Source organism: Alosa sapidissima, chromosome 20 (genome assembly GCF_018492685.1).
Source record: "Alosa sapidissima isolate fAloSap1 chromosome 20, fAloSap1.pri, whole genome shotgun sequence".
NCBI classification, from domain to species: Eukaryota; Metazoa; Chordata; class Actinopteri; order Clupeiformes; family Clupeidae; genus Alosa; species Alosa sapidissima.
In genome coordinates this window covers 766,268-772,744 of record NC_055976.1, presented here as the reverse complement: position 1 = coordinate 772,744, position 6,477 = coordinate 766,268, and the positions used below count along the sequence as shown (strand labels likewise).

The window sequence follows — 6,477 nt, the reverse complement described above, 5'->3', positions numbered from 1 at the left end:
TTGTCACACACTAAAGAGTTGGTTGTCCTTATGTTGTTAAAATTGAAACATTCTTTTAAAATAAATTTTAATCGTTCAAATTCAATAAAATGTAGCAACCTAGCATCCCCTGCACTTAACATTCAAAGGACAAATCAAGAGCAGTTCATATCACATCATATTTATATAATAATATAAGCTTTTGTTTTAAGATGTGGAGCCATTCTCACTTTGACCTCTGAGGTCAGCTAGAGGTCATTGACCTTTGTGATATGAAATTCCCATGCACAAAATTAAAATGGGATAAATGGGATTAAAATATGATAAAGATATAAACTAATTTCATTTATAACAACAATACCACTCTTTAGTAGCCTAGAAATCTAGACGCGCCCCTAGCGGCAGCAAATTATATTTGCTGGGCTAGTCTAGCAACTCTCCGTTGGCTTGTGAGCTCCAGAAATCGAAACTTAATCAGGCCAATGAAATCGTGTATAGAGTCGTTAGGTGGGCTTAACATAATGATTGATGGCAGAGTTGCAACGGTTTGGCTTAAATTCCCTGCTACTTGAAAACAAATAAGATGGATGTTGCTGCTGGCGAACAGTGTGACACGAGTTAAGCTTTTATTAAGTTGGCAAACGTTTGAACTAGCCAACTAGCTCCGCTGGTGGGAAACGCAGGGGACTCATAGCGCTGCCGCTGTCCTATTGCGTGCAGAGGGAATTTGAAAGACAACTGATTATCCCGCCCCTCGGACTGAGCACTGCGAACGGTAAGTGCCCAGACCCTACATTTTAGTGTGGGTCTGGCTCGTCAGGCTAACTCTTAGAGGTCAACATCAGTGGGTCAAGGCTGCTAGAAAAAAAAAGTCCTAATAATGGCAATATGATAAACAAACATCAACAAAAAAAATCCTCTCCAGCTGTATCGCTGTGTGGGGCGGAAGCTGCACTGAATACAACAGGAAAGCCCTGCAGCGCATAGTGAACACAGCTGGAAGGATTATTGGTGCTTCACTCCCCTCCCTGAAGGACATTTACACCTCCCACTTCACCCGCAAGGCGACCACAATTGTGAGTGATGCAAGTCACCCCGCTCACAATTTGTTTGATCTACTGCCCTCTGGGAAGAGGTACAGAAGCCTGCGCTCCCGCACCACCAGACTCACCAACAGCTTCATACCAGGCTGTTAGGATCCTGAACTCTCTCCCCCCTCCACCCTCAGCTACATAACATCCTGGACTTTTAGACCCACAATGGCTGCCTTGCACTACTCCACTTGCACTACTCTACTTGTACACTTGCAACTTGTTGTTGTTGTCCTGTTGTCCTGAACACTTCTGAACACACTTCTGCTGCTCTTACATAACTTGCACCACTATGCCACTTGCATACTTAGGTCAAACAAAACTACCTCAGCCATTTATTGGCCTGACTTTTGCACTATTATATTGACTGTCTACTGTATGCACAATTGCACAATTTCTACCAAATTTTGCTGCTCTTATTTCTTCATTGTATGTGCCTTCTTATTTTTACTTTTTATATTGTTTACTTGAATGTTATGTTTGTCTGTGGACCTAATTGGTAAAATATGTCTTGTCTCCACCGTGGGATAGTAGGAAACGCAATTTCGATCTCTTTGTATGTCTTGACATGTGAAGAAATTGACAATAAAGCAGACTTTGACTTTGACATTTGTTGTTAAGGCCTTGACCTTTAGGGATGACAAAATGATGACTTGATGACTTGAATTTCCCCTGGGGATCAATAAAGTATCTATCTATCTATCTATCTATCTATTTATCTATCTATCTATCTATCTATCTAAAAATGTAGGGCTAGGCCTCATCTGAACACTGATTTAGTCACTGCAGTCACCAGAACAGGTGCACAGTGCTTGTACACTTTAATGCTGTCTTTTTGCATTTACAGTTCCCCATACAACCATTTTTGCAACCACAATGCAGAAGGAAGCAGTACTAGCAGATCTTGCCTCATCTCCAATCATAGTGTGTTACAAATGATATGATAATGACTAAATAAAATGAGAATGATCATTGTGTTTAAAGCAACCGGATTTCTAAAGATTTATATGTATTACCCTTGGCACCAGTATTCAACGCCATTTAGCGCAAAGACAGTGCCCAGTTCATCAAAACCAACTAAAAGGGGTCATGATCCATGGTCCATGATCAAACAGTCATTGTGTTGCTTCAATACATTGTGTTGCTTCAATACATTCATACGTAAAATCCTACATCACATTTATAATTAAAACAATTATGTTAAACTTTAAATGTGGCAGCCATTACATTTGGTATTTTGTTTTGTCCCCCTGTCTCAAGAATAACTTACTGGACTATATCATGTTTTATATTTTAAAGTTTGAACATGACCAAATGCAATCAAATTAAGTAAATTACTAAACTGTTGTTTGATGGCATATTTTGGGGTTAAAAATGCAGCTCTTAAATGCCATTGTTTCATCAGCGTTTTTTTTTTTTTACCCCTAACCTGTAGCAGCCCTGTATGCATTGTAATGCTGTGTACTGGTCTTCGTCTGCACACATTTGTATGTAAAGGGGGATTTGGATTTAATTGTTAGGCTAATTTATAAAATGATGTTCGGATTGCTATGTTCCTTATGAACACTAAAACACTGCTCTGGACACTATTGTGGTGACAATATACCAAAATAAAGCCAGCTTATATGAACCAAAATAAAACAAATGCCTGGCATTACAGCTTGGTACAATATTTATATAATATATAATAATAATCCTGTATCACATATAAAAATCTGCTTTTGAGGCGCATATGTTCCCTGAGGCTATGTATATCCTGCTACTGCTTATATATATTGAAGTAGGAAGTCAAGCACACGGCAGCTATTTTCCACACCGCTATTGCTATTTGACCATTTTACCAAGACACCAAAACCCTAAGCCCCTTTCAAACATAAAGTAGGCAGGGTTGCACCTAACCAGTATGCACACAATGATTAGCTGACATGCTATTCCCATCACTGACCAGGTACTGTTGTTCACTGACAGTGACACTAGTCTATATTTGAGGTCTGACCATAAATTGTGGAGTCAGCATAGGCGACTGGAGGGGCTATAAATTGACACCACCCTTATCTTTCTCGCCACACCCCCATCCCCACCCCTTCCCATCTTGTTCCATCTTAGTAGCTCTAGCATTTTAAGCTCCACCCCCATTTCTGATCCACTGCAGATGTCAGTCTCTCAATGACTGAAGTCATGAGAAAGATCTGTAAATGCTTTAGCAGTGAAAGGGGTGTCAGACAAGGATACTAAGGGTGAAGCCCCTGCTCTGCAATCTATTTTCACTCTTTCAGCCTCCCCTGGAATTAGTATCATTGGTGGTGGAAAGTTGTGGGTAAGGGTCTTTAGATTTTACTATTTGGTCTATTTGGTGTATGTTTATATTTCTTTGTTATGAAGATTAGATAGATGGAAGGGTAAATACTTAGTGAACTGTGACGGACAGTCGTCTGAGCATGACAATTTCACTGCACAGGATCAACTCTGAGTGGCTGTATGAGATTTGCTTTTGATTCTAGGAGTGGTTACACTGTGCAGATCTGTATTGCATGTGAGTTTATGCATTAAGCATTAGGTTTAACTTAAGGTCTCAAAATACTTAAAGTAGTTGCAATACTTTTTTCCTTTTGATAAATGATTTGCTCTTTATTTATCCTAAAGGGGGTGGGAGAAACAGGTCACTACTCAAGCTTTAAGAGCTGACACAAATCTTCTTGTAGTGTTATGCTCTAATTTTGTGCTTGACAGTTTTGGAGTTACTTGTAATCACTAACCTACTTTGCATAATTTTTACTGTTGTTAATTGTTATATTTCTCTCTTGTGATGCTTTGTATAACTACACATAGCAGAAACTGCAGGGAGATTTATCTGTCCACAAGTGTTTCTAAATTCACCACACCATTGGTGAAACAAAATTAGACTAGCATTTGTCTCAAATTTCCCCTGCCCCCATTTGCTGTCTCACCCAGTGGATATAAGTGGCCTCGTCCTCTGTTGAAAGAAAGACATTGGATCCTCCAAGTCAGCCTTGGAATAACGCAATGGTTGAATCACAAATGGCTTTGGAAATATCACATTTTCACAAATATGTTTTGTGAGAAAGGGTGGACAGCAAGAAAAAGCAGATGCATAAAAGTTGTACAGTGCGCTGAATGGAATTAAAACATTTCCATACTTGATGTAATGTGAAATGTGTTGACTATAGTGCCTGCCTTGGAATATACCATACAAACATTTGGCAAATTTCAGAAGAGGCCATTGAAGCCCATTTCCAATGCCCCTAAAACACAGGCACACAAATACAATCGCTAATCCGGCATAGACGTGTATTTATTTGGAATTGAGAAAACAATTGCATTTAAAACATTTGTTTACAAGATTGTTACACTTTTTATTACACTTACAACGATTTGGAAAGAGTTTAATGCACCAATTTAAGTTTAATTTCACTGCTAGTTATGCCCCGGCTGGAAGTTGTAAGTCAATTAACCTTTTCCAGACCCACTCTTAATAACAATTGAGAAGGTCTGTTTGCTAACCAAGTGCATACTGCATAAACTGCTTATCTAATAAAATCTAACCTTAATCTTATATCAAGATAAAAACATCTAGTTGATATTATTTGTAATATGAGCTTGACTTCTTTTAAGACATCTAATCCTGAAAACAAGCAAATTTGTCTGCCAGTGCGTGGAGTAAATTTGTCTTGATACGACTCCTTAAAATAAATTAAAGAAAAACTATGCCGCTATGGCAATTTCTGTGCTGTTTTCTCACTTTTTGCTCGGAGGTTTCTCTGCAGAGCTCCCCCTACAGCTTCAGAGTTTATAATTTACGACACTCCTCAATCTGTCAGTCTGCCGTTTCCTCTTTCCCTGTTCCTCTGACAACAGTTTACTCACTTTCTGCTTCTTTTCGCTGGCTCGGCCATGACAAATGATTTAGAACCTCCATCGCTACCTTGTTCTAGTCGTGTCTGGCGTGTATTTGCAGTAAAGCAATTCGTTACATCGCGAGGCTGCGAGGTTTTCTGTCTCTGAGGCCATCGACCTGCTGGCCCAAAGTTGCAAGGGTGTTTTTTTTCACTCACAGGCGCTAGGGGGAAGCGAGACGGCCACCATTCAACCCCCAAAAAGTCATATAACCATTTTAATGACTCTGAAGCTGTTCAGTTAAGGTAAACTAAGCTAAAAAACTGCATAGTTCTCCTTTAAAGTCTTCTTACATGAAGTCAAAATGATCTTTTGAGAGAGTACTAGGTAAGTCTCTTCATACTTAAAACAATACCAAATAGATTTTTTGATCTTAATATACAATAGTGCAGTTCCAGGCATAGGACATACAAGTCTGTGATTCTCGTAAAAGATCAATCAAACTAACACTAAACTCCCATTCCTGTGCCCTTTAATTTAGGCCTAATACTCAAATACTGGCTTCGGCTTAGCCACTTGGTTTCCAAGACTGTGTGTGAATCAGATGTTTTTGACCACACACACACATAATAGACTACAGTAAGGGCTATATTTTGACAGTCTAAAACGCATGGTCACTGGCGAATAGTTTAAATACATTTTGTGGTTTGTCCAGTCCATGTTGGGTGTTGCAATAAAATGACTGAATAAAAAACCTAAGGACATTTAGTTGCTGCTTATATCTTGTGACAGTGCGTCTTCAGCTGTGCTCCATATGTGCCTCTCATCTAATCACTTTTAAAGTGTAATTCCAGCGAAAATTGACCCAAGGGTGTTTTTCTGCATTAAAACACATCAAATAAGCACACATAAGAAAATTGTTCAAAACAGCACCAAACCTCGTCAGTAGCTTGCTTAGGGCCTCTACACATAAAACGAAGCACCAACAACCTAGTTAGAGAACCCAGAGTTTATTACAGAAGACTATTGAGAACACTTACCAACTGTGCCGTAAGTGGAGCCGTAAATTGTTAATAGAGGTGACCAAAGAATTTCTCCAGATAGCGCGACTGCGGTAAGTGTTCTTAACAGTCTTCTGTAATAAACACTGCGTTCGCTATCTAGGTTGCTGGTGTTTCGTTTAATGTGTAGAGACCCTAAGGAAGCTACTGACGAGGTTTGGTGCTGTTTTGAACAATATTACTGGTTAAAAAAAAGGCCATTTGGGAAGTGTTTAGCTTACTGCCCATAGCTACTACACTGTTTGCTATTTGGGGCTATTGCATATACCAGGCCAAGCTCTGTAGTGGTTGATCAACGAAAATTGCTGTCTCCACGGCTTATTTGATGTGTTTTAATGCAGAAAAACACCCTTCAGTCAATTTTCGCTGGAATTACACTTTAACTGTCATTACCAATTTGCAAATGATGGCGAATAACTACTCATTGTGAGACATATTTTGTAATATCTTTATTAGAGTTATGTTTCCAATTGTAATGGTGTAATTTGTTT

The 6,477-nt window shown here is 39.1% G+C and overlaps 1 protein-coding gene across 5 annotated transcripts in view; it reads left to right on the top strand.

Moving 5' to 3' along the window:
• Positions 1 to 3,248: 3,248 nt before the first annotated feature.
• The window catches only part of myot (myotilin), a 208,189-nt gene continuing 204,960 nt past the window's right edge, over positions 3,249 to 6,477 (top strand). For 4 of the 5 annotated variants that reach the window (XM_042074328.1, XM_042074329.1, XM_042074326.1 and 1 more), the window contains exon 1: positions 3,250 to 3,387. The gene's annotated coding sequence lies outside the window, so the exon portion shown is untranslated. Of the gene's footprint in view, positions 3,388 to 6,477 lie in introns of all 5 variants that reach the window. The other variant, XM_042074330.1, reaches the window with a different exon arrangement.